The sequence below is a fragment of the Giraffa tippelskirchi genome, chromosome 9, assembly GCF_054371585.1.
Source record: "Giraffa tippelskirchi isolate mGirTip1 chromosome 9, T2T-mGirTip1v1.2.pri, whole genome shotgun sequence".
Lineage (NCBI taxonomy): Eukaryota > Metazoa > Chordata > Mammalia > Artiodactyla > Giraffidae > Giraffa > Giraffa tippelskirchi.
Genome location: NC_137283.1, coordinates 42,857,338 through 42,883,961, shown reverse-complemented (window position 1 = coordinate 42,883,961; position 26,624 = coordinate 42,857,338). Strand labels below are relative to the sequence as shown.

The 26,624-nt window shown below is 41.7% G+C and overlaps 1 protein-coding gene across 2 annotated transcripts in view; it reads right to left on the bottom strand.

Moving 5' to 3' along the window:
- Positions 1-13,085, bottom strand: part of ERC2 (ELKS/RAB6-interacting/CAST family member 2) — a 957,804-nt gene extending 944,719 nt beyond the window's left edge. For both annotated transcript variants that reach the window (XM_081524874.1, XM_081524873.1), the window contains exon 1: positions 12,790-13,085. The gene's annotated coding sequence lies outside the window, so the exon portion shown is untranslated. The remainder of the gene's footprint in view (positions 1-12,789) is intronic.
- Positions 13,086-26,624: the final 13,539 nt, after the last annotated feature.

Here is a 26,624-nt window from a genome sequence, read left to right as displayed (position 1 = left end):
AGAATCCCAAGTTACATCTTGATCTTTATCATTGTCCACAAAGCTTTTTTCAAAAATTCGCTATGTCCATAGCCTGTATCTTCTTTCTTATCCCTCACAACTATATAGAGTGGGTCACCTTAAGTCCACAGCATCTGACTGAGTACACACCATCTATATTGGGCATTTTTAATGGTGTCTATCTTTGCCTCAATTACATTATGTTTATGAGGCTCATATGTCTCACCTTATTACTGTCTATTTTTCCATTTCCACTTACTTTCATAAAATAATGAGAAGATTAAAGAAACACTCAAATGATTACAAAAACTCTGCTATACAAACATGGTGATGTTGTTGAAATATTGGGTTGACCAAGGGTTTTTACCTGAACAAAACTTTTGGTCAACTCTATAAAACTATTTTTTAGCAGATAAGGCCATGATACAGCAGCTCAAATGTTGATTTATAAGCTGAAGCACAGAACTCAAGATTAATATATGAAAGGCAGTTTATTATGCTACCATCTAGAGTACAAAAATCATACAGAAGTAAAGTCATAGGCTGCTGAGATATATGGCACAATGAAAACAATTTCAGCACGTAACTCTCAGTCTTGTACATTTCACAGAATAATTAAACCATTTTCACTCATGAGCTTTCTCACACCACTTTCAAAAGCCATACACTATGAATTACTTCAATTATTTCCTTCAATTGGTCTAACAAAGTCTGTTTAATTGCACCCATTAACTGCAAACATTTTAAAACAAGATCTATACTCTGTGCTCTACTCAAAACTCACTGAAAAGAACCCTGGTCCCACATAACATCCACAGAGATGCTCAAAAACAACAAGCAGTATGGAATCCCGCTATGGATCTTTTATCAGGAGCATCTTCACATGGAAAATGGTCTTTTAAAGTCACTAAGGCTGCAGAAAGTGTGTTTGGTCAATGAAATCAGAATGGACACTGCTAGGATTCCCAAGACCATACTCATAACCTTTCCTTTGTTTTCCAGGTCATCCTGCTAATACCCAGTGTCAAATTCCATACTTCCACCAATACCAGAAGCAGGTAGTTATTGCCATGAAAGCAGAATGAAAGAAGAATAAAGAGAATTCAGCATCTCTGATTGTGTCAGTCCCCTACTGAAACCCTTTGATGGTTAAGCTTGAACTTTATCTCCTTTAGTAGATCACAGAGTCTTCATGCCTGTTACTCTTCCTGCCTCTCTCACCAGCCGCCACCCCAAGCCAAGCTAATTTCCAGCTCCACATGTCTACTTTAATATCCCCAAGCCCCCAAACTTCCATTCTCTTGTTCCTCTTTGGATCTGGACTCTTCCCTCTGTTATTGTACCATCAAAATCCAAGTCCACACCAGCTAATTCCACTTACTGTTCTATCTCACCTTAGGTGTTAACCTTCTTCTAGATGCCTCCCTCCATCATTCATCCATGAATCTCCTCAGTTCTCCTGGAGGAAGACAGCCTGGGTATTCCCCCATAAGAGCTCCCACTCCAGTAGCCTGCTTACTTGCTTAGTGCCCCACTAAAGGCTATAATCCCTGAGCCCCTCAAAACCACCTGCTCTGTACAGCTGCATCCCCTGTGCCAGCAGAGAGCTGGCATGAAGCAAGCACACACATATAGAGTGAATATATAATATAATGGCTTAACTCTTTGTTAATAAAGTCCATCATGAAAGCATTCTGGCCATTTTTGTTTTCCAGGATAAAATCATTAATAAAATCACAGTTAGTTGATCCTTTGCATAAAAATCTGCTGTAAAAAAAAAAATCATTTTAGACCTGGAGAAGGGCCAGATGATTTTGATATATATCAAGAAACAGAAAAATAAGTAGAAAGCTACTGGTAAAGCCAGGAATAGAATTTAGGTCTCTTGACTCACAGGTCAGGGCTCACATCTCTATATCCAAAAGAATCTGCTCTGAAGTTATTCTAAGTAACTATTCACATTGCTGATTTTAAGGATGTCCTGTCAACGTATTCAAAGTCTGTATATGAAGATAGTTCTTTCTCAGGCTTAACAAGAAAGGAAAGAATTTTCCTTACGCACCCCTACTAACTGCTCCATGCTTGCGAGCCTGATGAATAGCAGTTACTGAAACTCAGAGGCTTTTGTATTTATCCAGCATCTAACAGGGTCTATTTCAATGAGCTTCTAAGAAGGCCAAGCTTTCACCCCATTTGCTACCCAACCTCCAGCATCCCCCCATGGAGAAGTTTCAGACACAAGATGGCTAAAGAACCAAAATGGGGTGGGGAAGAATGTAGAGGGAATTTGGGAATTTTACCCAAAAGGAAAAAAAACAATCACCAGGAGGAAAGAAAACACATCTAAAGCCCTCTCCCTGAGAGCTAAACATGGAAAAGGATCAACAACACTGCTACACTAGGATCCTGCCCTTTGAACCACAGCCTTGCTTCTCCAGGGATGGCAGTTAGCTTGGAGCCAGCTGGCAGGAAGGCAGAATGGCTAAGCTTAAACCATGAACAAGAAAGCAATCATGGTAGGAGTTTGGCATCTACACCAGTTTGACCAAGAATATAACTAGAGATCAGACCAATCTCACATCTTACGGAACCACTCAGCCTTCCACCTTCAGAGTGTTATTCTCCACCCTCAGAGGAGCCCCCAGACTCCAAATCACCCTGGGTCCCTACTTTCAATCACTCTGGGCCCACAGAGGATGTACTTCCTATCCTTCACACTCACCTTGTTTTAGAGAAATCTGCTACATAGAACTAGTAACTACCGAGCACAAGTTGGTATAATTCTTACATAAAACCCTGCCCTTCCTTACTATAATTAGCCATACTGTTTTAAGGGAAAGTCTCTCACAGTTTGCAGAAGGATCTGAGTGTATTCTTAAAGAACACGCTGCTCAATTCCCATTCAAGCTCTTGTCTTCTGAGCCACTAAGAAGTTGCCTTGAATTAATAGTGTGTTCTTAATACACTTACAGGGGAAGGCACTTTGCTGCCTGTGATTCATTCATAGTCTGAAATCACAGAATGACAACTACCTTTAGGGGTGGAAAGCTGTAAGGCAGGAAGAAAGATGGAATGTTATTAGACTCCCATGCATATAAATAGATGTGTGTGCACACACTGCACATATACAGGAGAAGTAAGAGAGCAAAATATAGAATTTGAAGAAAACACAGCAAAGTAAAACTGCTGGTATAAGACATCTATAAACATCACCACTGGCCTTCCACCTATAGGTGTACTTAGTCCAGAGAAAGCTGGGATAACGCATCTATGAACATTGCCACTGACCTTCCATTTATAGGTGTACCTACCCCAGAGAGAGCTACTGGTATAAGGTACCTATCGATGTTGCCACTGGCCTTCCATCTATAGGTGTACCTACCCTAGAGAGAGCTTCTGGTATAAGGCATCTATGAATGTTGCCACTGGACTTCCATCGACAGGTGTACCTACCCCAGATATATCCAGCAACCCAACCCATCCTCCCTATCTGCTGGAGCTGCAATCCCACTATTAACTTCCAGGAAAAAGTCATCACTTAGTTCCTTCCTGAAAGTGCTGGCTGCCTTTCTTTTCTTCTCTTTCTCTCCCCTTTCATTTTGTTGAGTGCCCACTAGGTGCCAACAACTAGAGATTTCCTGGAACTTCAAACACATCTGAAAAATGAAAGTGGAGAAGGGATGTGCAAGATGTTAAAAGCAGAACTTGAGGCACAGTCCTGGGAAACAGGGCTAGTCAAGTGCTAAGGAAATCCAGCTAGAGCAGAAGTTGAACTGGCCCAAGAGAGGGGTGACCAATTACATCAGCAATTAAGTCAGTGAGAGAGTGGCCTCAAATTTCCCCAGCTGAGACAGAGTGAGTAGCAATTCATGCAGAGAACTTGGCCCTAGCCATAAAAAAGAGACAATCTGGCTCTTGCTGGTGCCTTTTGCATTGACATTGGTGGGGCTCAGTGGTTGCTTCTGTTGTTATCGTATGAAAACACACTCTCCTACTACACCCAGTGATAATTCAACAGCCTGAGAATCAGGCAGATGTGGGTTCAAGTTCTGGCTTTCCCACAACATGAACTTTAAGCAAGTTCCTCTGATCATTTATTTAATCAACAAATACTTATTTAGCGACTACAATGTGTCAAAGATTCTTCTAAGCACTGAGGGTTAAAGTGCAAATAAGCACTTTGCCTTCTAAGCAAAAGGCAAAAACTCTTGCCTTCATAGGTTATCAAATTCTTGGAGTCTCAGTTTCTTCACCTATAAAATGGCGATAATATACCTATCATTATAGGTACTATGAGATGAGGAATATAAAGCACCTACCACATAGTAAAAGCTCCTAACTGGTATCCTTCATAGAACAGAGAAAACTTATTCACAACCCCCAACTACAGTGTAAGCTCCAAGTGAGGAACTATCTATGGTTCATCCATATACCTTCAGTACCTATCACATAGTAGATGCTCAATAAATATTTCACAAATCAATGAATGAGCCCTCAATCCACAGTAGCCATTATTATGGTAACTGAAAATAATCATTCTTCCCCGAGCCACTGAGGTTCTATTACCTTAAAAAGCAATAGGGCATTAAATTAAACACTTTTTTAAAAAAGTAAGGTGTGCTACACAATATTTACTTGGACTTTTTTTTTAACATGACAGCAAACATAGTTAAGTATTCCAATTCATGGGGCTTCCCCAGTGGCTCAGGGGTAAAGAATTTACCTACAATGCAGCAGACACAGGTTCGATACCTGGGTTGGGAACATCCCCTGGAGAAGGAAATGGCAACCCACTGCAGTATTCTTGTCTGGGAAATCCCATGGACAGAAAAGCCTGGCGGGCTACAGTCCATGGGGTCACAAAAGAGTCAGACACAACTTAGCGACTAAACAACAACATTCCAAATCATAAAACCTATGAGTACAGAGACCTACACAGACAGTAAATGTACATGCTGCCTTCTATTTTTCTAAGCACAAAGTAAGGACAAGCTGGGCAGGCCTCAGGTTGATCCAGAAGACACTTCAAAAGCAAGTTAAATAAAGTTTAGCAGATAAACTAAAGATGCTAAAGATTGCTAAAAGATGATCTATCAATAAAGATAAGTTTTTTAAAATGCTGCATAAACAATCACAAAATCTCAGTAGCTTAAAACAACAAAGGTTTATTTCACTATAACGTATAGTCACATTATACGTCCAACGCCAACTGACTAGAAGATTTGTTCATTTAGTGACTTAGGGACTGTGGCACATGTAGGCTCCATCTCAACAGGTGTTTCCATGACCATCACAGCAGAAGAGAGTATTGGACGGTCTCACACTGGAAATTAAGTGTTCTAGAAATAGAGGTAACACAAGTCACTTTCAACATATACCTGGAGAAAAAGGAGCCCTGGTGAACATTAACAACCTCTACCCTCAGTTCAGTTCAGTTTAGTCACTCAGTCGTGTCTGACTCTGTGACCCCATGAACCGCAGCATGCCAGACCTCCCTGTCCATCACCAATCTCTACCCAGGATGATACTAAAACACAGCAAGCTGTGGAATAACAAAGTGATTTGTTAAAGAGGATGCTCCAATAAAACATCTGGACAGCTCTAAGATTCACATAATCCTGGACCTGGGAAAACATGTAGGGAGCATTTCAGAGCAGTAGCCTCAACATAAAGACATCCCAGGCTACGTAAACCCAGGCCCTGAATTTTCAGAGCAGCTCTGCTTTTTTCTATATTAAACTGAAGGTCCAGACAACTTTTTATTCAGGAAACAAAAGTTTCTACAGCTGAAAAACATTTGAAAACCACTAATGTAAACCAAATCCTTTATTTTATAGATTAAAAAAAGTAGAGAAACAGGGGGAAGGAGGCCCAGGAAGTTAAATTGACCCTACCCCACCTCTAAGAAAGCACCAAAATGTTTAGCAGATGTGGAAAAAAGTCCACTGACAGAATTCGTTGTGCTGTTGCACCACTCTCTGGCCTTACCCTTCATCTCTGCTACCTTTAACTGGTGCAGTAGAGCCAGACCCAGATCAAAATCATGTCATTCAAGGTCATCAAGGGTTCAATAAATGGTACAGACAAGTAGAAGTCCCCATCTATTGCACTAAATAATGATTCACATCCCATTAACAGTTCTCTATGTTACTCATTACTTCCTGGCAAATGCGAAACCATTAGTAGAAGTTAAAACTAACCTTCAGAAGACTTTAGTTTTGTTCTCAGAAGATAACAGGTTAATAGCCGACTATGATTTGTGTTCAGTCAGTTCCAGTCTCTTCTCACATTCCCAACTCACCTTTGTGTTGAGCTTTTCCTCCAATTTCATTCACACTAAAGCACTGGGTGACATCACTTAAGCCTCCTTGGTCCTCCAAACTCCAGTCTCTGTCTTTGTCAAGTCATCTTATACAGTGGCCCCTCAAGTATCTGCAGGAGATTGGCCCTAGAATGCCCGTGGATACCAAAATCCGAGGATGTTCAAGTCCCTTACAGTCAACCCCCCAGACTCAGAATCTCCACATATTGAGGGCCAACTGTATTCTTTCACCCAGTAATAAAACTCAAACTTTTCAGCCTGGAATCCAGTTTCCTTCCTCAATTTTACTCCAAACTACCTTTCCAACAGTCTCTCTATTATGGTACTTATCTGCCCAGCCAAAGGCAGTATGATGGCCCTAAAATTCAAAATGACTCAAAAATGAATCCTAGATCTTGTGCAAATGCCTTAATCTGATTTTCATATTCTCACCCTTGAAACAGGTGTGATAACATCTATTTGCAGAGGCTCTTGAGAAGTTATATGTATCAGTGAAGATTATGTTTGATTACAAGTAACAAATAGTGGCTTACAACTAAGGAGGTTATTTGTTTTAAGTAATAAGAAGTATTGATTTAACAGGGGAAGGCAGTCTAGGCTTGTACTATGGCTCAACAATGTCATCAAAACCAACAGCCTTCCAGGTTCCAGCTTTGTCATGTTTAATATATGCTACTCGTCTCCTGAGGAACCTGCACACAAGTCAAGAAGCAGCAGTTAGAACCAAAACTGAAAAAAACTGACTGGTTCAAAATTGGGAAAAGAGTATGACATGGCTGTATACTGTCACCTGCTTATTTAACTTCTACACAGAGTACATCACTCGAAACATCAGCTGGATGAATCATGAGCTGGAATCAAGATTGCTGGGAAAAATATCAACAATATCAGCTCTGCAGATGATACCACTCTAATGGCAGAAAGTGAAGAGGAACTAAGAATCTCTTGATGAGGGTGAAAGAGAGTGAAAAAGCTGGTTTAAAACTCAACATTCAAAAAACTAAGATCGTGGCATCTGGTCCCATCACTTCATGGCAAGTAGAAGGGGAAAAAGTGGAAACAGTGACAGATTTTTATCCTCCCGGGCTCCAAAATCACTGCAAATAGCAACTGGAGCCATGAAATTAAAAGATGCTTTCTCCGTGGAAAGAAAGCTTTGACAAACCTAGACAGCATATTAAAAACCAGAGACATCACTTTGCCGACAAAGGTCTGTACAGTCAAACCTATGGTTTTTCCAGTAGTCATGTAGAAATGTGAGAGTTGGACCATAAAGAAGGTTGAGCACCGAAGAATTGATGCTTTCAAATTGTGGTGCAAAAGAAGCCTCTTGAGAGTCCCTTGGACAGCAAGGAGATCAAACCAGTCAATCCTCAAGGAACTAAATCCTGAATATTCATTGGAAGGACTGATGCTGAAGCTGAAGCTGCAATACTTTGGTCACTTGGTATGAAGAGATGACTCATTGGAAAAGACCTGATCCTGGGAAAGGCTGAAAGTAAAAGGAGAAGGGGGTGGCAAAGGATGAGATGATTAGACAGCATCACTGACTCAATGGATATGAATTTGAGCAAAGTGCGGGAGATAATGGAGGAAAGAGGAGCCAGGTGTGCTGCAGTCCATGGAATTGCAAAGAGTCAGACATGACTTAGCAAGTGAACAACAACAACAACTTATCTTTGTTAAGGAAGTTGGCTGCTGCTCCTCAAGGCACTGCACCCATTTTCCCCACAGCAAGAGGCAAAAAGGGGTCAAAGCATCATTATTAAGACAGGTTTCATGGCCATTCACATAAGAGAGTTTGGGAGTGTGAGACAGGCATATTCCCATCTCAAACAAAACTGGAGTTCCTTTAATGAGAAAGGAAAGAATGAATACTAGATAGGCAATCAGAAAGTAGGTCTACCCCAATATTGAATGATGTATTTACCAATATATCCCAATATTAAATGATATATTTCACATAAAGTGCTAAGCAGAGTGCAGAGTACCTAGCATATAGTTAACTGCTCAATAAAAGCTAGGCTATAATTACTGCTATTATTATTATTATTGTTATTATTATCACCCCTCTAGCCAAATGGAATAACTCATTATATCCAGATGTGCACCTTACACTTCCATTATATCCCCTGTTCTATCTCTAACATTATCACTGCTTCAAGGAAGCAGGAAAATGGCATTTCATCTACAAAGTGTTTCCTGACACCTACTCCTAATAAGTTCTATGGAAACAGGACTCATATCAGACAGAAACTCCTGAGCTCCTCACTCCATTGAGCACAGTCCCTCAAACACAGTAGGTGCCTGGATCATTTAAGTAATTCATCTATATACTCATGTATATACTCATACCTGCTTTTCCAGTCAATCCTCTAGAATCAAACATGGTATATTCCTGAAATGCAAAATACTATGTTTATATGTCATAAAAATATGAGTGGGAGAGAGGAGATGAAGACTGCATTCCCCAAGAATGAGAAGAAAAAATTACAAAATTCTAAAAAAAAAATTATTCTTTTTACACATTGTAGGAGTTCAGATTATAGTTCATTAAATATTCCCTCCCCAACTAGGGGCAGAGTCTACTTTTAACCATGGATTTGGGGCTTCACCATCTAACTTGGTATATCCAAAAATATCATTAATGGAAATCACATTAGCTTGTACAGTTTGACTTGGCTCTTGAATACACTGATCTGCCATGAGAAGAGCACACTCCACATAGCTGCTATCCCTTCAGCCTGGGCCCCAGAACACAGGTGGAACAGCCCAGGATCCAAGCTACAACCTACAGCAGAGCCATCACAGGAGCCCAACTTAGATCAGTCAAAAATAACCGTCAACGGACAGACTCATGGGGGTGAGAATAAATGCCTGTTGCTCTAAGTCCAGGAGTTTTGTTACACAGCAAAAGGTGACTAATTTTTCTTTTACCATTTGATATAATTTCACATTTCTTACATAATCATTCATTTTTCTCCTTTTTTCTCATAAAAATGAAGTGATTGAAGCATCTCTGTCTTTGGTACACCTAATGATTTCTATCTTTGGATCAACTATTTTAAATTTATGAGACCTACATTATCATTAATATCAATGCTTCTGTTTTCCTTTTGTTCTACTATCTTTCTAAAACAAGGAAAATCACAATAAAGTATCAAGAAATAACATAAACACTGTGAAACTCAACTGTTGGCTGGCAGGTAGATCTCCCATATGACAGCCAATGTGTTAAGCTATTAGCTGATAAAAAGGGGTTATTAAAGGAAGTCCTAGTAAAACAAATAAAAATGTTAATTGTACAAAGTCAACACTACCAAAATCAAAGACTATCTGATGAAGTGAATTTGTGGACTTCAATACCATTCATCTAAACTCACTTTTCAGGAGACCTGTTTTGGCAAACCATGACCACTGAGTTTCATCAATGGGAAGAAGACACTGAAAGGCTACAGTCTGTGGCTTTTGTTACACAAAAAAGCAAGAGAGCCATACTGTTATAACAGGATAATTTTAAATATAACTATGTTTAATCACTAATGAAAAAGAATCTCTTCGTAAGTGGAAAAGAAAACAAAATTCTTACCCTTTAGAGAAGAAAAAATAAAGCCAGTTGAATGAAAAGAGTATGTATTCAACTAAGACTTATTCACAACTCCAGCTGGAACCTCAAGGTATCAAGGAAGATGGAAGAGTATGCATGTTATTTTGTTTTAGTTTCTTTGAAGTTATCATTAAGTTTGGAACCAAATTTCCTTTGGGCCAGAGTTGACATACTGGAAATATATAACACACAAAGTTACCTAATTTGCTTGATGGTGGAGGAAAGAGCCTTCAAAGTGACGAGGCAAACAGCACAGTGCAAAGACCATTAATATCACAGTGGACTCTTAACAGAATAAGCCCTAGGTAAGCTGGAAGAGTACACACTGCAGACTGAACCCATGCAGACTGCACAACCAGAATTTGAATTCAAAGCCATGCCCAAGGTCATGGGCTCTGGATCAGAGAAACATGGGCTCAAGTTCTCACTCTCACACTAAACTGTAGCAATATACTTAATTTATTTTTGTTTCCTCATCTATAATTTGGGGATAATAGTAGTCCTATCTACCTTATAAGGGCTTCCTTGGTGGCTCAGACGGTAAAGAATCTGCCCACAATGCAGGAAGATCCCCTGCAGGAGGAAATGGCAACCCACTCCAGTATTCTCACCTGGAGAATCCCATGGACAGAGAAGCCTGGCAGACTACAGTCCATGGGGTCACAAAGAGTCGGACACAGTTGAGTGACTAACACACACACACACATACACACACCCCTCATAGGGGCTCTGCAGGATTTAATAAAGAAAATATACGTAAAGTACCCCTAAAGTGTTTGCATATGCAATAATAATGATGATGATAATTGACAAACCTGGCTCCTACATGAGGACTATTCTAATCAGTGTACTCTAGCCCACAATCCGTTCATGATATGCTCAATGCAGAGCTTTATATTCACATTCAGGTATGTCTTCTGTAAGGTGACAGCTCTCCGGATCAATCGGTAACTTTTTCACTGAATTAAGGGAGAAGAGTATTGAAAAATTAGCCGTTCACTAATAGAGAGTTGAGAAGGATCTGGTCTTCTATCCACAATCCATCCACCCTCGAAAATCTTGCTGGTGAAAGCCATGCTTCCATCAGGATCCACACACCACCCTCCCAAACTGTGATGGCTTTAATTAAAGCAGAGACGCAAACCAACAAGATGGCTCATTTTAGAAGCAAATTCACCTTAAAGGCAAACTCGTCTACCCTTCAGAAAGCATCTGGCTTGACCCCACTGCCACCTCCAAACTGACATCCAAACTGGAAGTGAAGAAGGCAGGTTTCACTTCCAGAAGTTGAGTTACACCGTCAAAAACTAAAAGAATCCTTTCTATTCATGGTAGTTCAAATAAAGCATGTTTGCCTGCTTCAAAAATATCTTTATAAATCCCCCCAATAGAGCAAAGAGCTAAGTACTGTATACTGAGAAACAAGGTGACTTTACAAGGACAAGATTGACCATAGGAGACAAAGTGCCACACCCTTTTCCAGATAGCTCGAGTATATGGTATCTCTTATAAAGCAGCATGCAATTCAAGAGAAATCGGTTGAAAATTCTAATCCCCAACACACTCTCCCATTTCATCCTTTATACAGATTCATTTCATTTTCATTTCTAAGCCAATGGCCTGAGCATCCCCAACTACTACAACTAAAACGGGGGTGACAAATACAAGTGAAGCATTCTTGCTTCTGAGCCCATTTTTGAAGAGTTTTCTTCCCGCTTGTCTGCCTCTCACAGCTGGAACCTCACACCTGGTGTAAACCAATGGTTAAGTAAAACCACTGATTTAAAAAGCCAACCAGGAAACTAACCAAGACAAGTGGGAACTGCCCTCCTCTCTCAAGCATTGATTGGCTCTTGCGGTTCCAGCGGTCCCCGTTCTGCCCCCATAAGTGGCAGGTGTGGCTGTCAATCACAGAGGGAGTTGACAATTCACCGCTCCGGGAGTAAATTGCCTTTCATCCAGCAAAGGCAGGTAGCCTCCTAAAATCGATCTGCTCGTAACAGAGGGCACCCTCCCTCTGAGGCAAGGAGAAAAGAGACCCTTAAGTACAAAATTAAAAAGGCAAGGCCGATCCGAGTTTACGAGCGCTGTTTTATTATCCCGCACCAAAGCAGCCCTTAATCTTCACTGTCCTAAGATGATCTTTCAAAGGCTCGGACAATAATTTAAAAATAAAATGAATAGGTACAACCCTATAAGTATTCCTTTTCTTGTATAATTCGGAGATGGGAAGGGGGAGAGAAAGCAGGTCGTTCAGTTTAATTTCACATCGTATTCGTTTTCATGGACCACCACCCCCTACTCCTCGCCAATAAATCCGGCTTCATTTTCTCTGACACGAATTTTTTTTTTTTTTAAACCCGTCGGAGCCCACCGAAGAAGCCAGGTACCCCACCCCCTGGGCTGGGGCTCCACCTTCCTCTACTTTGTTCTGCCTGGGGGTTTCCCGAGACCCTTGCCCCTGCGAACACCCTCACCCTTCAAGGCAAAAGGGGGGAAAGCCAGGCGAAAGAGGGGGAGCAGAAAAGAAAAAAGGGAGAGCAATCAGGGTGGCTGCCGAGGAGGGACTGCGGGAGGTGGCCCGGGCCGCCGGGGCGAGCGAGCAGCGCCCGCACGCCGGAGGAAGCCGTGCACTTGTTCCAATCCGGAGGTTTCTACATCAAGACAAATCCGCCCTTAGGCCGCCCCATCCTTTCCCCCGCCCCAGCAAGCCCAAGTAGAGGCGAGTGGTTCATCCCTCGGCTACCCCGATAACGCATTGCAGCTCCCCACGAGTGAGGGGGACCCGGCACGAGGGATGCCCCGGAACGGCCCCTCCGAGGGAGCCGGGCACCCAGCGGCCAAGGCCCCGACGTCTCACCTTTCTGATGCTCGCCCCGGGGCCGTCCCACATGGATTTTTACAACCTCACGTCTCCTTGGCCCCGGGCGGCCGGGAGGAGCCGGAGCCGGCGCCAGAGCCGGAGCCCGAGCGTGCAGGAGCGGGAGGAGGCGAAGAAGGAGCGGGGCGGGGAGAGAGGGAGCGAGCGAGCGAAGGAGGAAGGGCGCCGCTCGCAGGGCCGAGGCCGGGCGCCGGGCCGGGCGGGGCCGACGGCCGAGGGGGCGGCACCCGCCGCAGTCCCGAGACGCGCGCTCGCGCGGGCGCAGCCAGACCTGCGCTCCGCCGCGCCCCCAGCCCAGCCGCTCCGCGCGCTCGCTCGCTCGCTCGCTCTCCGCGGCCCTGACTCACATTCCCAGCATTCCCGAGGAACCGCTAGGGGGGCCGGGGCTGGGACGGGGCACCTCCGCGGGAGGCAGCAGAGAGCGCCCGGCCCTGGCGGGGTGCGGGCGCTGGGGGTTTTCAAGCGCCTCTTCCCCGGAGGCCACCGTCTCTGAGCTTCTCGTCTCCATCTCATGTCCCCGATGCTCCTTGCCGGGTACCCCCCTCCAAAAGCTGCCAGGCACTCCGGGGAAATAGGTGGCTCCAGCGACACCAACAGGGATGACACTTGGTGGAGGGGATGCAACTATCTTTCAAGTTAAGCTTTACAGTGAGAGTCGAGGTTTCCTTACCCTGGCGCCCTCCCATTAGCTTAATTTTCTTTGGGAGGCTGAAGGGATTTCACAAGGCGTTTACTTGTTCCTTCAAGGGAAGAAGACAATGGAAGATGAATGGAGCGAGGAAAAAAATACCATCATCATCATCATCATTATCATAGCTGCCATCATTCACTGAGTGCCTCGTCTGCTCCCAGCAAAGTGTGTGCATTATCCTATTTAACGTAGGACGATGGTGTCAGTTCATTCGCATTCATATATACACAAGTAAATACACCTCAGTATAATGTGCATGAGGAGTTGAACAGGGTTTGCATTGGAAAAAGCTCCCACCCAACAAGTCTGGAGCCTCAACTGCTACCATTGTCTATTCAGGGAGTCCAAAGGTCATGGAAATCTCCAGATTTGGGCTCTTTCACTGAGTAGTCAATTTGCAGGACTAAAGCAGTGATTTCCTTCCTATTGCAGTGAGTCTTCTGGATGCTCAGACAAATGAAGCAAATCCAGACATAGGATGTCTGGGTGAGCAGAGGTATGGAATCATCCAAGACCAGGGATGACTTCTTTTTTCTTCCTCTCAGAATTCAAATATTAAATGTAGGACTTTGCCTGTGAAAGAGGAGCATGCCTTCCTGTCTCAGCCCAAGTGCTCTAGTCCTTAAGCCTTTCTTTGTGTGTGTACGTGCATGCGCTCCAGTCTTACCCAACTCTTTTCGACCCCAGGGACTGTAGCCCTCAAGGCTCCTCCCTCCATGGGATTTCTCGGGCAAGCATACTGGAGTGGGTTGCCATTTCCTTCTGCAAGGGATCTTCCCGACCCCAGAACCAAACCCACATCTCGTCTCCTGCATTAACAGGTAGATTTTTTTTTTTAATCACTGTGCCATCTGGAAAGCCCAAACTTTCCTTTTACAACTGGTATTGAAGATTTTTCACAGACTCATGGCCCCTGAGGTCTCTTTGCCCACATCCTCTTCTGTCAGTCACCAAAAAAATCAGCACTCATTCTATTGACCTGCATGCTCTGTGGACAAAAGCAAGCTACACCTGTTGTGTTTAGTTTCCCATGTACATTCATGATACCCTCAAGTGAAAAGGTTTGCTGTATAGATGAATATATAAAGCCTTTTCAGGAGTCCTTTGAGTAGTCCTGTAATCCCATGTCTTTCAAAATGGGACCAACATTTTATAGAGTACCTTTTATGTGCAGCACTTACATCTTCTCAACTACTCTCACAAAGACTCTGTGAAATGTTGCTATCTTTTAGAAAAGTTGGATAATATGTCCAGCTAAGAGTGTATTTAAATTTATGCCTAAGGTTCACTACTCTTGGGCACCCTCTCTTTTTTCCTTTGATCCTTGGATTCTAAACAGGAATCCTTGGACTTCATGGGGAGAGTTTGTTTCCCAGAGAGATCTATGGTTCTCAGCAGATTTCTTTCACATTGGGTACTTGAAAAAGTAATGAATAATTGCTCTAAGGAGAAACCAACTTTATATAGAACAAGGACTGGAAGCTTTATGGATCTTTAAAGTCACCTTTATCCTTTTGAGACTTTGCTTTTTTACCTGAAAAATTTTAAAAAGCTGAACCAAAGGGTCTTAAGATCCCTTCTAGAAACAACATTCTCTAACTTTATGTTTAAATATGTATATAAACACATCCAGTGTTCAAAATGCTTACAAGTAGCCCTTGAGGGCTAAGGACAGAAAAGTGTAAAACATGTTATGTTTTATAAAACCTGTACATAACAGGTTTGAGGTGCCACAAGCTCCAGGTTCTTTGTTGTTTTTTTTCTGTTTTGCTTTGCTTTGTTGTTTTTTTACATTTTTCTCCATCATGGTGAACCCTTCCAGCAAGTCAGAGGAAGCATACTTTGTGCAGGTACTTTTTCTCACATATTCATTCATTCATTCCCTCCACAAATAGTTACTAAGTATCTAGTCTGTACTAGTTCCTGCAGATTCAGAAACCCTGCCTTCAAGGATTGTACAGTGTAGTTAGGGAGACAGATAAGAAAACAGGCCATTACAATATCACTAAAAGGGACAAAGCTCTGAGAATTGTAGGAGCATAAAGGAAAGAAAAGTGAAAAGGCTGGCTTAAAACTCAACATTCAGAAAACTAAGATCGTGACATCCAGTCTCATCACTTCATGGCAAATAGAAAGGGGAAAAGTAGAAGCAGTAACAGATTTTCTTTCCTTGGGCTCCAAAATCACTGCAGATGGTGACTGCAGCCATGAAATTACAAGATACTTCCTTCTTGGAAGAAAAGCTATGGGAAACCGAGACAGCATATTAAAAAGCAGAGACATCACTTTGCCAACAAAGGTCTACGTAGTCAAAGATATGGTTTTTCCAGTAGTCATGTATGGATGTGAGGGTTGGACCATAAAAAAGGCTGAGTGCTGAAGAATTGATGCTTTCAAACTGTGGTGCTGAAAAAGACTCCTGAGAGTCCCTTGGACTGCATGGAGATCAAATTAGCCAATCCTAAAGGAAATCGAGCCTGAACATTCATTGGAAGGACTGATGCTAAAGCTGAAGCTCCAGTGCTTTGGCCTCCTGATGCAAAGAGCTGACTCATTGGAAAGACCCTGATGCTGGGAAAGATTGAAGATAAAAGGAGAAGACGGAAGCAGAAGATAAGATGGTTCAATAGCATCACCGACTCAATGGACATGAACTTGAGCAAACTCTGGGAGATAGTGGAGGACAGGGAAGCCTGGCATGCTGCAGTCCATGGAGTCTCAAAGAGTTGGACACGACTTAGCAATTGAACAACAAACGAAAGACGATTTCCTTTGGAAATGTCATCAAATTTGCTTTCCATATCCAACTTTCCTGCCCTATCCTGTGCTCGGTCTGGAGCAGCAGTCTGCATGCTCTGTGAACCCAACCAGAGGCCTCTGGGTGAGTTGTCACAGACTGTCTCCATAGTATTTGAAACTGTGGCATGAGAATAAGTCAGCCAGTTGGTACTGAATGGTGAGCTGGCAGACCATGGTGGTCCAACTCAGAACCATGGCACCTAAAACCATGATGCCAAGGAAAGCTGGTCTGTGGAAAGGAGAATAGAGAACCATACAGACAGAAACCAAGATGCCTAAAAGGCCTGAAAGATTTAGATTGCTAGCTGTTTACTTGATATGCCCAGTATAGGTATCTAATTAGCATCCCAAACTTGATTTGTCCTAAACAGGACTCTGGATTTTTTTTACTACATACTGAGCCTCTTCTCTTTCAAAGTTGCTCATTAGATTAACCACACCACTATTTCACTAGTTGCTCAGGTCCAAACTGAGGAGCAGCTCTGATTTCTCCTTTTACTGACTTCATAGCCACCCCACCAGCCAGTTCTGTTAGCTCTACAGAGGGCCATATCAGAGCCTGAAGCAAAAGGGAAACTGTTTATAAGTAACCCAGAACAGTCATTCACCATGGGAAGAATCTAGTTAGCTGAGAAACAAAATGCCTAAACAACTCACAATTATCTGCCTTTCTTAGGCATGAGGTAATGTGTACATATCTCTTTACAAGATAGATTTTAGTTCAAGAGAAATATCACTGGACTGCCACAAAAGAAAAAAGGCCCACTTACCTGATCAACTAGCACCTCTATCACTACAACTGAATGGATCAGAAATAATCACCTGATTCTTAGGAAGCCCATCTATTGGCTCAGCTAAGCCAATCTAAGCCAGTTCTCTCTGCCAAAAATGTTTTAAGAATTTTATAGCCCTAAGCATCATACAAACATATCAAAACCCAACACCATTAAAAAATAATATATCCTTTTCCCTGTAGAAATTTTTTAAGTTTTCTTTAACTTTGCTTTTAAAATAATTTGACTAATCCATTTTATATACTTGTGGCTTTGTCCGTAATTATCAAGCATTCTCAAGAATTACTGTGAGATGAAAAGAAAGATCTAACTTATAGTTGTTTTCAAATGAAATGAAACATGTATAAATACGTAAAGCCATAAATCTGTATTCTGTAGATATTTATAATTAAACATTAATTCCCCATTTACAGTTTTCTGTATACCTGTAATCTCTAGGCATGCAAGTCTTTGAGGAGTTTGTAAAAAAAAAAATGTTGATTAAATTCCAAATTATATCTATTTATTTAGTTCCTTAGTTTCCAGTAACTTCACATTTCCATGATTCTGGCTACTCATGAAGTCTGGCCACCTTTGCTGTCCTTGGGCTCCATGAGAGGCCCCTGTGTCCTTCCAATAGTTATATACCTTCTTTTTTCTGTCTCAGGTAGCCTGAGCGAGTTTCTCTTCCTTGCAGCCCCAAGTTCTCCCGGAATTGGAAAGCCAGCTCCCTAGTGCTTAGACAAAGCTCTTCAATCCAGTTCATTAGAATCCAATTAATCTGGTCCAATGACCAGATTCCCCCTCAAAAAACAAACCTTGGAGAAACCTCATAAGTAGACATTATTACAGGCATTGGGGATTCCTCATTCTGCTTCTGAAAAGATGTGGCAGATGGCCATGCTGAGGCCTGAGCCTGGGCTGTGTCTGTTTCTGTATGGTATTTTCCATCCCTTAGGCCTCCTCTTCCTTCAGTATCCCCTGACTTGACTATTTAAAGATAGTTCATTAGCACATTTTAAATTGTGCTAAAAGCTCTAAAATTAAAAGGACTTTTCAACCATGCCCATCTTTCAAGAACGATTTCAAGGTGGAAAGTCCCCCAGTAATGCTTCCCTGGTGGCTCAGACGGTGAAGGATCCCTGGGTTGGGAAGATCCCCTGGAGGAGGGCATGGCAACCCACTCCAGTATTCTTGCCTGGAGAAAACCATGGACAGAGGAGCCTGGTGGGCTACAGTCCATGGAGTGGCAAAGAGTCAGACACAACCGAGCAATTAAGCACAGCACAACACAATGTCTCTTGGAATCAAAATGGTCTCCTTTACCCAACTTAACCAAGGATCTCAAAACTCTACCAAATACTTGCTTTAGGGTACATATTTGAAAACTCACTGAGATAAATGTCTGAATAATCATGCTGAATGCTCTATACCTATAAGCCATTATTCAGTAATAGGAGAATTGTTCATGTGAATTTAAAGAGTGGAATCACAGTTGTATGGCAAAAATAGATGTTATGGCCCATTAATCAGCCTGCCTCAGGACAGGGGCCAGTGCTAAAGGTAAAACAGGGCCTGGACCCAGGAAACAGGAGAGGGTGCTTGTTTCCCTTCCAAGGGTTGGGTATATATCCTATCACCTACAAAAGTGGCTCAGATTACTGAATGTTCTACCACCAAGCAACTCTTCAAAGCTTCATAACTTACATTGCCAAAAATTCATCCCTTTCTTGAGACAGACTTTGGATCCTGTTCTGAGAAACAGGATTCTTTTCCAAACAAAAGCCTAAACTACACAATTAAATGAAAGGGAATGACTTTGCTTGGAGGAGAAAAGCGAAAGAAAACAAGTCATTTTAAATGATAAAAATATGTAGTCAGTTGGCAACAGCTTTAGAATGACTGCTCCTTGTTCTAATGAGATACACTATCAACTGAACATGTAAGTTACTTGTTTAGGACCTTTTTTACTTAACCTTTTAAAGGAAAAAAAAATTTTTTTTTAACTTACAAAAGAGGAGCTGGTTATAAAATAAAAGGTCAACATTCCAGAAGAAGTGAAAATCTACCCTCAAAGACAACTTTTAACAGCCTAATATATATTCTCTTGGATTTTTTGAATGTATATTTTTAACAAAAATTGGGTCCAATTATGGTTTTTTACTTTCGGTATCACTTATATCCTTCTAGCTTTAGACCTCACTTTTCTAGCTTCAGATATTTTCACATCATCTCCCCTCCTGGCCACAGTGGTTGCTGCTGCTGCTGCTGCTGCTGCTAAGTCACTTCAGTCATGTCCGACTCTGTGCGACTCCATAGACGGCAGCCCACCAGGCTCTGCCGTCCATGGGATTTTCCAGGCAAGAGTACTGGAGTGGATTGCCATTGCCTTCTCCGACAGTGGTTGCTACAAGGGCTAAACATGCGGCCACAGTCAGACCAACCAGAATCCTCTCCTTGGGTTTTTTCAACAGGACCTCTGTGTTTTGTTTTGTTTTAACTTTTTATTTGGTATTGGGGTATAGCCGATTAATAACGTTGTGATAGTTTCAAGTGAACGGTGAAGGGACTCAGCCATCCATATACATGTATCTATTCTCCCCCAAACCTCTCTCCTATCCAGGCTGCCGCATAACACTGAGGAGCTCTGTTCTTTTCTAGACAAGGAGGTATAACGATATAATAACAGAGTTGGCAGCATCCATGACTCCACTGCCATGGAAAAGTTTCTCCATGGCTGTCTACTACTTGCAACCAAGAGAATCCTCATATACATATTCTTCAGCAATTTTATTTTCTTCAGCTAAAATTACATCATGGACAGTTTCTATGTCAGGGCAAATCTGCCTCTTCCCTTTCAATAGCTGAATAATTGTCAATTCTGTGGATGAATGTTTATGACTTTTTTCCAGCACCAAGAACATAAGAAGGTTTTACAAGTGATAAACGCAGAAAAATATATTCAGACAGAAGAGCTGTAGCCACATCTTAAGTAATGATGATTGTTATGCAAATGAGGGACCAGCACTAATAAAGTTTAAGTAGCACTTATTTCCCAACCACCCATGCAGGACTCATTATCCTTGCTTTAGTGAGACTACTTTGTGGCATTTAATACCACCTCTGCTAGATGACTAAGGACTATGCCTTCTGCATCCCAGTTTCTCTACCAATCTAGTAGTAAATTTGAACTTATCCATTCATTCCAAGGATCTTTAAACCTCTGTTAGAGGAACATTTTGAGGGAAGTTGAGAGGAGGTATACATTTGCAGTAAGTATTGAGGCCTGGAACCATAAGTATAACTACTGTCTAATTTGAAGGTCTAAAGATCTGATACCCAGTGTTTCAACTGTGCAGTTTCCAAGACATGGAGCAACTGTAATAGTTAGACTTGGGCTTTGTGGTCCACAGTGATAGAATCTAGTCCCAGTCCCTCCCTTTATTATACCGTGTATTCTTGGAAAATTTGTTTAACCCCTCTCAGTCTGTTTTCTCATGAGAAAAAAAAGGAAGATGGGTGATTAATAGTACTTGCCTCACAAGTAACTTGAAAAAATTAAGTAATAAATTGAATAGGAATTCCTATGACTGTGCTGGGCCCATAGTAAATGCTCAATAAATAGACATTAGTATATCATCTTCATGATATACAGTAAATTCAGTTGTCTGGGCTGTATGCTGTTTCCACTTTGCAAGTTTCTCAACCGCCAGTGTGACTTTAAAAAACTGTTCTTTTTAAAGTTTTAGAACATGCTTGAAAAGCTGGGTGCTAGCCAGGATACAGTTGGAAGCAAAACAGTCCTAAAAATACGAAAAAGATGCATGACTTTTTAAATGTTGACTTTCTCTTTAAAAGCAAAATTATACTGTGAGTAAAGATCAAAATTCATTCTTTCTGTGACCTCGTTCAAAAATGAAGTTTACTGGAGCATGATGCATGTCAGATGTTGTTTAGAGTGGCATATGCCCTTCTCATGACATATGAACATACGCTGCACGTCTGGAGTTTTTTCTAGCAGGTGTTTCAGGCTGAAAAAGGAAGACAGGCCCACATTTAACTACAACGCTCACAGTACTCAGGCCTTTCCTGGATTATGTTCTACAAAGTACAAACAAGTACAAAAAGGATAATTTTCTAGAGCCGTAAAGCAAATAGTTTGTGAAATAGAATTCAAAGGCCTTTCCTGTAACAGTTTTGAGGTCTCAGAAATTCAGACTAATATTCATAGAAAATCCGCAGTAGAAAATACTGCAACCTGATTTGGGATCTGATTTAACACATTCCAAGAAATGGGCTCCTTCTTGCCATTTCTACTGCTTATCACCCTCCTTTGCCACCACTCAGCTTAGTATTTTTATCTAGCTTTAAGCCTCAACTCAGATAGCATTTCCTCCACAAGCTCTCCCCTGAGCCCTCAGTTAGGTACCTGTGGTATCAAATCGCATTGCCCCCTGCACTCCTCTATGGCTCTTACCATGACTTTAATGGAATAACTGATGATTCATGATCTCAGTGCTTTTCACTTGACTATATGCTTCAGTTTCATCAGGAGTAAGTGTTGACCCCAGTGTCAGGTCCACTATCATGATTCAATAGATACCTGTTGAAAATTTGAGAAGAAAAAATACTTTATCCTATGAATTTCAAGTCAAAGAATGGAAATTCAAAGAGTAGCTGATTTTCTAAGTTAACTCTCCTTATGACGATTAGAAGAATGCCTTTATTGCAAGTAACCCAAAAAACTACACAAAACTATAGCATTTGGTGTCATATCATCCATATTCTATGAAATTAATTGGCTATCAGGTTCAAGTGAAAGAAAGTGATAATTATAACAATTAGCACTAACTGAATGTGTAACTGGCTAGGTCCAAAAAAGAATTAAAAGAGACTAAGAAAAGAGAGGGGTTTCAAAGCCATAGCTTACCTCCCTGCAAAGGAACACTTGAAAATAAGGGTTCTAGACAAAAGCCAAAGTGCTTAGCAGGTCACTGATGCTGCTGCTCACCTTGTCAGCAGCACCTGCTACGTTAGATGTTAACACAACATTGAATAGAAAAAAAATTTTCTGAGGCAGCTTCTCCTACCCAGAGCCAAGTAGCATCTGATTAGCTCCTCTCTGTGAGAGAAGGCACATTTATACCACAGGGCTGTCCATTCCATTATTGAAAGGATATAGGTCATTTTTTCCTATATGAAGACCAAAGTATGTCTAACTCTACCCATCGAAACCAGAATGAATGGATGTGTGAATAAATTAATGTTCATTAATTCTGAAACCCAAATGAGGCTTACTGCTCTATTCTAAAATATAGTAAGCCTCTAGCTTTCTTCATTCTGTCTGTGAATTATGAGCAAGAATTTGGAAGTGTATGTGTGAGTATGTGTATTGTGTGTGCAGGTACATTTGTTTAACATAATTGTGGTTTGCCACATCAACATAAATTCTAGTGGGTTTATAAGATTCTGAAGGCTTACTCCACTGTAATTATTTTTATAACCTTTGTAAATTCTCAAAGTCATTAAAAATCAAAATGCTTAAACAAATTAAATTTAATTGTGGATTAGACCCATAGATCTGCCTCTTCTTTAATAGAAGACAAAGGATGGAAAAGAATCAAATGTTTTGTCTGTTTTGCCAAAGCCCAGAACCTTTCTTCTTTGGGCAAGAAAGAAGTACCATAAGGAGTAATTCTTTAATTGCTTCTAATTATAGTAAATGCCCAATATATCCTGGGTCTCTGGGAGCATGACTAACACTTGCCTCACCTTGCAATGACTGCAGATGAAGTGTGGGTGAGGGCGTGAATGGTGGGTATCACCTCCAGACTGCCTCCTCCTCTAACCTTACAGTTGAAATCAGGTGCCCACTAACATCAGTGAGCCTGGAGGCTCTTCCCAACAAGTGTTTCAGAATATTAGGGAAGCTCAGATATTGAGTCATTCTTGGAAGATATTTTGGGGAAAAGTGGGTTAGTCATTAGGGAACTATGGCTTTGGAGACTAAGAAACCCCCAAATTCCACCCAAGTTCGAGCTCTAACTAAATCAGGTGACACTGGCCAGCTTATTCAGCCACTCAGTAGAATGAGGATAACATCTCATATGGTTGATCTGAGGATTCCATGAGCCAACTGATTGAAAGCTCTTAGTGCCATGCCTGGCATAAAGTAAATACTCAGATATGTTAGCTACACAGACACCCAGGACAACCTCCACACCTTGATTTAATCATCAACCATGGGGCACCTACATGTTCAAGAAGCCTCCCCACACCAGATAAATCTAATGTGTAGCCAGGGCAGAGAACACCTGGAAAAGTTTTGAACCAAACACTGACCAAGACTGGGACGGGAACATCTGGGAAGGGGACATATATGATGAGCAAGATAATTACATGCTTTGAAAGAAGGAAGAATGGGTCAGATGGTAAAGAATCTGCCTTCAATGAAGGAGACCCAGGTTTGATCCCTGGGTAGGGAAGATCTCCTGGAGAAGGGAATGGCAATCCACTCCAGTATTCTTGCCTGGAAAATTCCATCGACAGAGGAACCTGGAGTGCTACAGTTCGTGGAGTTCCCAAAGAGTCAGACACAACTGAGTGACTAACACACACAAGGAATTCAGGATTTGCAGAGGGTTTAAAGGCATTCAGTAGGGAGTTATTGAGATGGAAAAGAAGAGGGCTATTAAAGTCTTGGTCATAGACTGAGCTGGGTGATGGCAGCTTGCTTTCTGTTTCAGATATTGGTGACGGAGTCTGCCCACTGCCTCAGAAGTCCTGTCTGAGCTCTGTGCAGATGAGCATCTGATCCAGAAGTGATGGAGCCTCTTCCACTGGGTAAGGTTCTGAGAGACCAGAGGGCAGAGAAGATGGTTTGAGGTCCAGACAACAAGGGACAACACTAACAACAATAATGGTAATAGCAACCATTTTCAATATACATACTTGCACCAAGCACTTAACAGGCTTATAAACAACAACCAATTCAGTTCAGTTGCTCAGTCGTGTCCAACTCTTTGTGACCCCATGGACTGCAGCATGCCAGGCTTCCCTGACCATCACCAACTCCCAGAGCTGATTCAAACTCATGTCGATCGAGTCAGTGATGCCATGCAACCCTCTCATTCTCTGTCGTCCCCTTCTCCTCCTGCCCTCAATCTTTCCCAGCATCAGGGTCTTTTCCAATGAGTCAGTTCTTCGCATCAGGTGGCCAAAGTATTGGAGCTTCAGCTTCAGCATCAGTCCTTCCAATGAATATTCAGGACTGATTTCCTTTAGGATGGACTGGTTGGATCTGCTTGCAGTCCAAGGGACTCTCAAGAGTCTTCTCCAATAACACAGTTCAAAAGCATCAATTCTTCGGCACTCAGCTTTTTTTATAGTCCAACTCTCACATCCATACATTACTACTGGAAAAACCATAGCTTTGACTAGATGGACCTTTGTTGGCAAAGTAATGTCTCTGCTTTTTAATATGCTGTCTAGGTTGGTCATAACTTTTCTTCCAAGGAGCAAGCATCTTTTAATTTCATGGCTGCAGTCACCATCTGCAGTGATTTTTGAGCCCCAAAACATAAAGTCTCTCACTGTTTCCATTGTTTCCCCATCTATTTGCCATGAAGTGATGGAACTAGATGCCATGATCTTTGTTTTCTAAATGTTGAGTTTTAAGCTAACTTTTTCACTCTCCTCTTTCACTTTCATCAGGAAGCTCTTGAGTTCTTCGCTTTCTGCATTAAGGGTAGTTTCATCTGAATATCTGAGGTTATTGATATTTCTCCCAGCAATCTTGATTCCAGCTTGTGCTTCCTCCAGCCCAGCATTTCTCATGATGTACTCTGCATATAAGTTAAATAAGCAGGGTGAAAATATACAGCTTTGATGTACTCCTTTCCCAAACTGGAACCAGTCTGTTGTTCCATGTCTGGTTCTAACTGTTGTTTGCTTCTTGACCTGCATACAGATTTCTCAGGAGGCAGATAAGATGGTCTGGTATTCCCATCTCTCTCAGAATTTTCCACAGTTTATTGTGATCCACACAGTCAAAGGCTTTGGCATAGTCAATAAAGCAGAAGTAGACGTTTTTCTGGAACTCTCTTGCTTTTTTGATGATCCAATGGATGTTGGCAATTTAATCTCTGGTTCCTCTGCCTTTTCTAAATCCAGCTTGAACATCTGGAAGTTCACAGTTCATGTACTGTTGAAGCCTGGCTTGGAGAATTTTGAGCATTACTTTGCTAGCGTGTGAGATGAGTGCAATTGTGTGGTAGTTTGAACATTCTATGTCATTGCCTTTTTTGGGGATTGGAATGAAAACTGATCTTTTCCAGTCATGTGGCCACTGCTGAGTTTTCCAAATTGGCTGACATATTGAGAATGGCACTTTCACAGCATCATCTTTTAGGATTTGAATTAGCTCGACTGGAATTCTATCACCTCCACTAGCTTTGTTCGTAGTGATGCTTCCTAAGACCCACTGGACTTCACATTCCAGAATGTCTGGCTCTAGGTGAGTGATCACACCATTGTGCTTATTTGGGTCATGAAGATCTTTTTTTGTATAGTTCTTCTGTGTATTCTTGCCATCTCTTTTTAATATCTTCTGCTTCTGTTAGGCCCATACCATTTCTGTCCTTTATTGTGCCATCTTTGCATGAAATGTTCCCTTGGTATCTCCAATTTTCTTGAAGAGATCTTTAGTTTTTCCCAATCAACTGTTTTCCTCTATTTCTTTGTATTGGTCACTGAGGAATGCTTTCTTATCTCTCCTTGCTATTCTTTGGAATTCTGGATTCAGATGGGTGTATCTTTCCTTTTCTCCTTTGCCTTTCACATCTTTTCTCTTCTCAGCTATTTGTAAGGTCTTCTTGGACAACCATTTTGCCTTTTGCATTTCTTTTTCTTGGGGATGGTCTTGATCACTGCCTCCTGTACAATGTCACGAACCTCCACCCATAGTTCTTCAGGCACTCTGTCAGATCTAATCCCTTGAATCTTTTGTCACTTCCACTGTATACTCATAAGGGATTTGATCTAGGTCATACCTGAATGGTCTAGTGGTTTTCCCTACTTTCTTCAATTTAAGTCTGAATTTGGCAATAAGGAGCTCATGATCTGAGCCACAGTCAGCTGCTGGTCTTGTTTTTGCTGACTGTACAGAGCTTCTCCATCTTTGGCTGCAAACAATATAATCAATCTGATTTTGGTACTGACCATTTGGTGATGTTCATGTGTAGAGTCATCTCTTGTGTTGTTGGAAGAGGGTGTTTGCTATGACCAGCACATTCTCTTGGCAAAACTCTGTTAGCCTTTGACCTGCTTCATTTTTTACTCCAAGGCCAAATTTGCCTGTTACTCCAGGTGTCTCTTGACTTCCTACTTTTGCATTCCAGTCCCCTATAATGAAAAGGACATCTTTCTTTGGTGTTAGTTCTAGAAGGTCTTGTAGGTCATCATAGAACCGCTCAACTTCAGCTTCTTCAGCATTACTGGTCGGGGTGTAGACTTGGATTACTGTGATGTTGAATGGTTCGCCTTGGAAACAA